The sequence below is a fragment of the Sphaeramia orbicularis genome, chromosome 6 (genome assembly GCF_902148855.1).
Source record: "Sphaeramia orbicularis chromosome 6, fSphaOr1.1, whole genome shotgun sequence".
Classification (NCBI taxonomy): domain Eukaryota; kingdom Metazoa; phylum Chordata; class Actinopteri; order Kurtiformes; family Apogonidae; genus Sphaeramia; species Sphaeramia orbicularis.
In genome coordinates this window covers 38,357,280-38,367,375 of record NC_043962.1, presented here as the reverse complement: position 1 = coordinate 38,367,375, position 10,096 = coordinate 38,357,280, and positions in this window count along the sequence as shown.

Below are 10,096 nucleotides of genomic sequence, written 5' to 3'. Positions count from 1 at the left end.
GAGCCCCCCCATAAGAGACAGGAGAGCCCTGAAGTACATGTGGACAGATAGCTCAGTAAATTACGTTACGGTCTACGAAGTTCAAATCCCAGCAGGAACGCGTCCATTTTTTTCAACACTTTACATGTTCAAACAGGGGACGTGGCACCGAGGATGCTGGTAGATAAATCCACAATCGATAAAGAATTCTAACTAGTCATAGAAACGTTAGCTTACCTTGTCTTTGCAGATCACAGGGATCATGCTAACTAGCTTCTGTAAAGCAGGGCTAGGGTTAGTAATGAGCATACAACCATGTGGACAACAGATTGTCTTTTTTTTTTTTTCTCCTTTAACCCACCACCACCCTCTTCGGGGGAAAACTTTATTTGTAATTACAACTTGTGCTTAACAAGTGACAAGTAACAATTTCAAGTTTACATTCATATTGTCATCCATTCCTTATTGAGGACTTGCAGCTGACGTCACTGGTCATGTGATTGTTGTTTACACCGCTGTATTGGTAGGCACGCTATCTGGATCCAGAGAGTCAGAACTGTTGCTTTATATCGTGTTGTTCTTTGAACTCGTGTTTGTGTGTTTTGTTATTTGGGAGTATGTCTGCTTGTGATAAAGGAACCATAGATGAGTTTCAGTGTTTACTAACAACAGTAATGTGCGGGCAACTCGGAGGCAAAAACACAAGTACCAACTCCAGCCGGCTCACATCAGCCACGTACACCTCCAGGCTCTCCCCTGGAACTGGTGAACGAGCCGATATGTTAGCTCTAAAACAGTCCATTAACTGTCTCTGTCCAAAAGCCGATCCCATCTTCTCTTTCTCGACTGCATAATTTGACTTGACTGCATGGGGAAGGCTGTCCCATAGTAGAAAAGCAGACTGTCACAGACGGGTGGGGAGTATTCTCACCAGCTCCAGCTGAACTCAGTGGTGTCACCCGCCGTAGCTCCGACTGCCACTTCCAGCTGCCTCACCCAGCTGAGGAAACTCTGGCTGCCATCGCCGGCAAAGGGAGCAGGTAGATCCACACTCACTCTCTCTCTATAGGGTGATAGGTCAGGGGAAGCCCTCCTGGTAGGTTTAAAGGGGTCTTCATCACCATACCACATGATGACAATTCTTTTTTTTCCATGTCGCCAAGCACAACAGGCACGCAGGCTAACTATACTGAGAAGCTACGCTAACCGCAGTGACAACTATAAACAGCGGTCGGCAGAACAGTACTGTAACAAGTCAGGTCCAAAGGCTGAACCCAAATGCAAGACCAAAAGACAGACGTAAAGTCGAGAGTGTTTATTGAACACTGTCACTATGGTTAAAGCACAACACAGAATGAAAAGTAAGTCTGTGATGACGCTGAGTTCGGGGCTTGACGTCTGGGCCGTGAATGGGGTCAGCGGGTGGCCAGCGTGGCCAAGCTGGAAAAATCCCAACGGAACTCCGACTAGGGAAAAACAGAGGTATGTCAACAAACAGTCCAGGTCATACACGGGAAGGCAATATGATAGGCAACGGGACATGAGGGGCAGGCAAAACTCACGGTCAGTAATCCAGGCGAGAAGGTCGAACACACAGGTAAACGTTGGAGGCTGAGGTACCACAGGGAGTAGGCAGATTCAGAGTCGGATAAATGAACCAGGTCACAACAGACGAGCAGGCAAAACAGGAACAGGCAGAATCGGTGGTCGGAAGACAAAACGGGTCACAACGGGCAGACGGACTGACAGGATCCAAGAAACGCTGGTAAGTAAGCACACGAGTGTAGCAAACAAACTGGCAAAGAAACAGGGGAAGACACAGGGTTTAAATACACAAGAAGGCGGGAAGACAATTGGACACAGGTGGAACACATCAGGGCGGAGTCAGGTAATCAGGAACAGGTGAAACAATCAAGGAAGGGAAGTAAAAACACCAGACATGACACATGAGGGAAACTTAACAAAATAAAACAAGAAATGACAGACAAAACAGAAAAGACAGACAAGACAGACAAAATCCAGACACTGTCTGGGAGCTGACATGACAAGTACCACCACTGCCACCAATGGAACCAGCGGTCTTTCTGCCTAACTTATACTTGGTGAAAGCTAAGTAATAAACAGCACACAGGAGTTTAGCAGGTCCATCGTTTAACACGTTGTATGATCCAAGGAAAGCTTGCCTACTAATATGGCGTCGTACACAGCAAACCACGTGATCATGTGACGTTTGTGCAAAACCTCAATAGTACACATATAAATAGAGGAAGGGGTTCATGTAGACAAAAGTGCACAGGGACAGGATGTAACAAAGTGACAGACTGACACACGACAGTGGGACAGAACAGACATAAGACAAAACAATTGGACAGATAAACTGAGTGGTTGCTGTTAGAGATACTAATGCTGATCAGATGTATTGTGTTGATGTAAGTGTGGTGTGTGTCTGTGTGTATATTTATGTTGATGATGAGTGGGAGTGAGGTGTGGAAGTTGAATGCTGATATAGAAAAGTTGGTGTTCAGAGGGTTGTAGAAGGGGCAAGGGGGTGTGTGTTCTGTTCTGATCATATATGCAGTTTTTGGCTATATTTGTTTTAAAAAAGTTATGAATGGGTTCCAGTTGTTCTCAAATGGACTGTCCTCTGCCGTCTTCACCCACTGGCTGAACACCCACAGGAAATAGAACTTTCCTGAATCATTTTTTATTTCTTAAGGTCTTATTTTTGTTTTTCAGTTTTGTTGTTTTTTTTTTTCATTTGAGCAATTAAATTATGGACAGAAAGTGTGTTGTAATGCAAGTGCTACATGTGTCGACTAAAATATGACTGAAAATTGGTAAGTCATGCCTTACACTACTGCGTTACAGCAAAAAGTAATCTGTTACTGTAATGCAGTGCTTTTGTAACACCTTACTCCAGTGTTTTCAACCTTGGGGTCGGGACCCCACGTGGGGTTGCCTGGAATTCAAATGGGGTTGCATGAAATTGCTAGTAATTGATAAAAAAACAACAACAACTTTCCAATAAAAAATATATGGTGAGTTGACAGAGACAATCCATATTCATAAAAGACATGACAATCTCTGAAGCTGAAACTGAAGCACTGTGGTACTATTTATCTGTCAAATGTTCATTGTGGTCAGTTTCAGATGCTGCAGCTCTTTCATAATTTATAGTTTGAGTTCTTGTTTGTTCAGTATTAATTGTTAGTCTTGTAAATCCAAGCTGGACTGACTGTACATATCCTGACCAAGGAAAATCAAATTCTCACTTTGTGCAGTAATCTACACCTGGCTTTACTGCCTCCGTCCATAATAATATACATTATATAGACTAAATGTCGTCTAAAATTAACATTTATTTGCAGCATAGTAGAGCAAACTATTACATGATCAAAAATAAATTAATTTTAGCCAAAAGAAAAAAAAAATCTCTGTTTTGAATGTCTGGGGTTGCCGGAAATATATGATATTAAAATGGGGTCATGAGCCAAAACAGGTTGGGAACCACTGCCTTACTCCCAACACTGATGATCTAATTATGAACATTCATCATTTTACATCTGTGAACAGTCTTTGAGACATATTAGCATCAAATGTGATTTCCTTATAACCAATTTGAGATCACATGTCTATTTTTTTTTATTTGACCAAAAGACTGTGGCTAACTATTTTCTGAACCAAACTATTCTCTCAAGTACATCTGTTCTGTCCACTGTCAGGGGCCAAATCTCACAGCCAAGTCTCATCCTGTATAAACAAAACTGTTGGCTGCTAAACAGGACGAAGGGCATTAAATAGAAGTGTAATTGGACAGTGATCAGCAACAAATTCATATAGAGTGAGGTCCAGTCCAAGTTTTATTTAATCTCTTCAAAGGGACTGTGAGGTGGCCAAGTGTCTTTTAGAAGTCATAGAGAAACTGCAAACAGGAGATAAAGAAAAGCCTTGGCTGTAAATTTCTTGCATTTTGGGAATGACTGTTGATCGAGCTATTTGGTGTTTTTGAACAACAGTATAGGTTATTCCTAAAAGTATGACTAGTACAGACTCCATTTTCAGGGCATGAGACATTTTCTAAACTAGAATTATGAGACATATATGCACTCTGATACACCTTTTGTTGTTAATGATCTGGTCGGTCTTTTTCATCTTCTACACGTATCCAGTACAGCCTGATATCTGTTATTTCCAAAAATAACTTCCATGATACACTGTAATTTTATTCAGTTTCAGTTTGCATTTTTGGATGTAGCTATGGGCTGTGTTGATATAAGGGACACTGGTTTTTCCAAAGTCCTCCTGAGCTCATCTGGATTAAAATAATGGTTTCACATCCTGTCTGAGGCAAAAATCTGTTATCCTTATCAATACTATATATTAATTTATATCTGACAGAAACTCAGACTCAGCTTAACCTCCTAAGACCCAGCTATGGGTTTTCTGTCCACATTTCTGGACAAGAGTTTCACAACTTTATACAAAAAAAAAAAAAAGAAAAGAAAACTGTCCACCACAAAGGACATTCCATAAAAAAATTAAAAACTGCATCTGAAAAAACTGTTGCATCATGATGTTTCCAATATAGGCCCTTATTTGATAAAAAACAAAAAAAAGCTTGTACTTTGCTGACATTTCCTGGGTCTTAAGAGGTTATAGTCATTTAAACCATATGACATGATTGGACGAAACACAGTACCCCAGGCCTCAGTATATGCAGCATATAGATTAAAATCATAATAAATAAAAAATAGAAATAAAAGAGCTAAAATAGAATACATTAGAAGAAAAACTACCATAAATCCTTTAGAATGGAATAAAAATAAACTGTACATGTGGAAGTATGTACAGCAGTAGTAACAGTTAAAGGTGGTGCATGTACAGCAGAACCATGAGTAACAAGTAAACAACAGGTCACTGATGGTTCATTCATTCATTCATTCATCCATTCATTCATTCATTCATTCAACTCTGCACTAGTTTCTTCACTTCTACCACTTGTTTGGAGGAGGATTATAAGAGGCAAAAATTCACAATAGGCACTTTTCCATTGATCCTCAACTTGTGCAAATATAACTTGTGCATAAAAATTTACCTAATGGAAAAACAATAATTTCACCAAAACTCTCGTTTTGCGATGAACAGTTTTTGCATTTACAAGAGGTGGTTTTTTTGGGCGTAGCCAAACTGGTATATCTCGCAAAACTTTTTCCGCAACTAGAATCACATGAACAAAAAAAAACGTTGATGGATGTTACAACAAGTGAAAAAGAGTTTTAAAGGAAACATGGACACACCAGGAAACCCAATCATTTTTTAATTTAGAGGGGTAATATATAATAATAATGACTATATCTGTAAATCAACGTAATATTTATGTTTGTGCTATGTTTATGGAATGACTTCTCTTGTCATCTTGCAATAATAAATAAACAAATGATCGCATTTGTGATTTAAGGAAAAACACAACATTATACACTTCTGTTTTTTTTGACATTTAGTAAATATCGGTAAAGTTTTGTGCAGATGTCCAAAGGAAAAGCGACTAATGTTGATGATATGTTTACCTGTTTTAAACACAGCAACTTTAGCAGATCATCATTATCCATTTATTGGCCTGAAAAAGACCAAAGACTAAATATTTACACTGCATACATTTTCATCAAGGAAAAACCTATTACTATAAATTTTACTAAAGATATGAAGATGAGGTTCTCACTGCTCTCCTTAACCAACATTAACCCAGTGCTACTTTTGTGGCAGTTCCCAAATGACTTTTTCTTTCCCTGTATTTAACCTTTCTTAAGTGCTTTATCACCATTTATTATTATATTATAGTCTGAATTATGCATTCTGAAGTGAAAACTAGGTATTTTCCTGCATTTAATTTATTGATCATGTAAATTAGTGTTTCTCAATGGGGGCGATACAGCCCTCCAGGGGGAGTTGGGACAACTCTGGAGGGTGTTTGGAAGGAGAAAGCTGAGAGGGGAGCACTGAGGCACAAATGGGGGGCGTTAGTCAGTGTTATTCGTCATAGTTTATAAGTATCCATATCAGAAGAGACTTTGTTTCCAGCGCTGCTTGTGCTGCTGCAGGTATGTCTCCTGCACCCTCCAACCCACCCACCCACCCCTGTCTTCTGCATTGAGGTCTGTCGCATTCCTTACTTAACACTTTCATGCATAGTGGTCACTCCAGTGGACAGCTATTCTACAGCTGTTGTCTTGTATATTCATGGATTTTGTTGTTCTCTTCTTTTCTTTTCTTTTTTTTGTTTTGTTTAGTTTTTTTTTTTTTTTTTTTACACATATCTTTATTAAAGTTTTAAGACACTACATATCTTTTCTGGCATGAATTGGTAACATTATGTAGATCTCTCCTGAGCATAAACACCCAAAATCCCAAGCCCTCCCCATAGTTTTCACACAATTTATCAGTAAATACATGTTTCTGTGCGTCAAAAATTAAACGTGTGGTGTCCAGCTGGGACATTTTTGCAACTTCATGAAAAATACGCTCATAAGAATTTTTTTCATTATTATTTTTTTTAATGTTTTTTCTTTTTTTTTTTTTAAATCATTTTTATTTTATTCATTTTATGTTTTAATTTATGTTTCAGAAGAAAATTTTCAATCGCATTGTATTTTTTCATGCCTAAAGAGGAATAAAAACACTCAGGAAAAAAATTTGATTAAGGTTATCATAATTCATGCATAAAAGGGTTAATTACTGTAGTGCTCTTCAAACACACACACACCCCTCCACTCAACAACTTGTTTTGGAGGGGGGATAACTGTCGGGGTGTGACAAGGATCATGATGAGGTTAGGTTCACTAAATTATTTTCGGGGGGTTAGGGCGGCGTCAGGAGGCTCATGCTGACATAAGGGGGCGTTTGTTCAAAAAAGATGATTCAATGATGTAGATGTTCATTACTGTGTACAGCTCACGTATCTGTAACAGATACTCATACATTCACATTCACATCTCTGCACTTTAGTCCCTTTCACACCTGTATGTTTATGATGAATATCTACTTCCATTTTCCTGTAGATTTGTACTTATGCAAATCTTGTATTTTTTCTGCTTTATTAGTGTATTCTATTTATATTATTTATTGCTTTTATCTCTTCACACTTACTTTGCTTTTTCTTTTTTTTGCTAGTGTTTTTTCAAGTGTTTTTATATGCAACTGAACTATTGTGACCAAGTCATTTCCCTTGTGGGTCAATAAAATTTGTCTAAGTCTAAAGCTCTGATTAAAGTTGAGGGTTATGATATTAACCCATAAAGATCCAGTGCTAATTTTGTGGCAGTTTCTAAAAGATTTTTTTCTCTATTTTTAACTTTTCTTAACCCTTTCATGCAAAGCGGTTACTACAGTGGACAGTTATTCTACAGCTGTTCTCTTGTTGTAGTTCCATATCAGCCAACACAGTGGACACTTATGCACCATCCCATACACTGACATTCATACCAGTACTGGAACTTTGCTGTTCTTGATAAAACCTGATCTGCAGTAACATGTTTGAGTATAAATCAATTTGCAATTATTAGACTGTAAATAAGAATTTTCTTAAACACAAAGTTTTTTTTTTGTATATGATCTCCATGAAGTGAGTAATAACTAGTATTAGAGTATGTTAAAATGTGAGAAAACATCAGATTAGCTGCATCAGAAATGTTTTTATTTCATTTATTTCATCTGATATTGAGTTTTAAATATATGTTTCTTTGCTTGAAAAATTAAACACATAGTGTCCAAATGAGTGGACATTTTTGTAACTCCATGAAAAATAGGTTCATTAAAAAAAAAAAAAAAAATCACATTGTTTTTTTCATTCCCAAAGAGGAATAAAAACACTCAGGAAAAAATCTTGACTAAGGTTCTCATAATTCATGCATGAAAGGGTTAAGCAATTTATCACCATTTATTCTAATGTTAGGCTCAGTATTTTAGATTCTTAAATGAGAATCAGGTATTTTCCTCTATTTAATTCACTGATCATGTAGATGTCATAAAAGCTCAAATTAAAGTTGAGGGTCATTATATTGAAAAGAGAGAAAATGGAAGAACAAGCGACAATTTCAGTCATATCTATCAATAACTGAACATAAAAACAAGTGTGTCCATCCACCGTCACTGATCCAACTCCATGGGTTTTACTGGTGAATTAATGTTGTAGAAGATGACGGTGTTTCCACGTTCACTACAGAGCCTCCGAATGTCCAAATGGGTCATATCTGATGACCATGAAAAGATGACAAACCGGTGTAGCCCCATGGGAATTCTAAGTTGATTTCTTAAATTCATATTTTTGATTTCATTGTATTTTTTTTTTTTTTAATTAAAATGTGAATATCACTATGTTTAAAATTCTGAAACATTGTGTGTATGTAAAAATAATTATTTGTTAAAAAATCGTTTACCTGTTATTTTGAGCCAATCCGTGCCAGGAGGAAGTGATGTGTGAGGAGAATGCGGAAGAGGCGGAGAGAGACATGTGGAGTTGCAGAGAACACGAGGCGAAAAAAAGAGTTGGCAAAATGCTAATTTGTGGTTGTAATGGGGAAATGTTCAGAGACTAACGGACAGTGAGTCACTTATGGACATTCTGTCGTGTTTATTTGGATTTTGCTGTGTTTCTTGTGGACTACTCTAGCGAAGAGTTTTTCCCGGAGGATGCAGTGCATGCTAGTCAACTCGACTTAGCTTGTTTGGAGTTTAACGTGGACTGTGGAAGCTAGTGGTCTGCTCGACCCTACTACGGAGCCCAGTTCATCAGACTCTTTTTTTTTCCTCGGAAGCCAGATTATTGGACGGGACGACGACAGCAGTTCCTATCGGCACCGCCAGAGCTGTGAGGCTTCAGAGAGGACGCCGCCGCCATTAATCAGCAGCTGTGAGTTTTTGATTTCTGCGCCACGGCGCGAAATGACCATGGAGTTTTAGGTCCATCTGCTCCCAAACTACGCTTCAGGCCTGCACCGGTTTGTAACTCATACATTACTATGTTTGGTATCCATTTTGAGCTTTAAATATGTTAGTTTAGTTAGATAAACTGCCGGCTTTAAGGCAAAAAATTACAAGGGTTGTGATTTTGTGTTCTGTTCATTTAAAGTGAACTAAGTTGACTTATACTGCTCTTTAAAGTGGACTGAACTGAATTCAAAGAACTGAACTGAAAAAAGAAAAGACAATTTATGTACTCATACCTTATTGTTGAATCTTTAATTTGCTTAAATGTTTAGTAAATTGTTCAACGTTCTGTTTGGTGTATGTGTGCATGTTTAATTGTCATAATTCATACTGTGGGGATATTGATTTTAAAGGGGCAAATAGTAAACGGTGAAAAAATTCAAAAAGGGTTAAAACTAATTTGATGTGCATAAGTAAGGCAGGGTATTGAAGCTAAAATATATTACACTGAGAAATTGATTTTACTTAATCTAAAACTTAGAGGTTTCACTCATGTAGCTTATTACAGGTGTACTAAAAGTAGTCTATTCCTGTCATTAGGATATTCTGAAGAGCTGAACAGTTATATTTTGATGATCTTATAATTACCTAACAAAGTGCATTGGGGAACTATAAAGAGAGAGAGATCTCTCGCCACACATGGATTCGGGGAGCGCACTCCAACAAATAGCCAGACAGCTAGGGGGCGCTACACTTAATTTTACACCAATTATTTACATGGATTGATAGAACAAGTGGATCAGCAGTTATTTAACTTTTCATATCAGTAAATGATTTTGGTTGCTGGTGGATGTTTGGGTCTTTATGGGTTAAAAACAGAGAACACTGACAAAAAAGTGACTTTTTCTGTAAAATATATCAATAACTGAACATAAACCAAGTGTCGTCATCCACTGTTATTGATCCAACTCCATGGGTTTTACTGGTGAATCAATGTTGTAGAAGATGACAGTGTTTTCACAGTAACTACAGAGCCTCTGAACGTCCAAATGGGTCATATCTGATGACCATGAAAAGATGACGAACTGCATTTTACACCAATTACTTCCATGGATTGGTAGGATTAGTGGATCAACAGGTAAACAGTTTAGATGCTTTCAGATGTTTGGGTCTTTAAGTGTTCATCAAGACATCT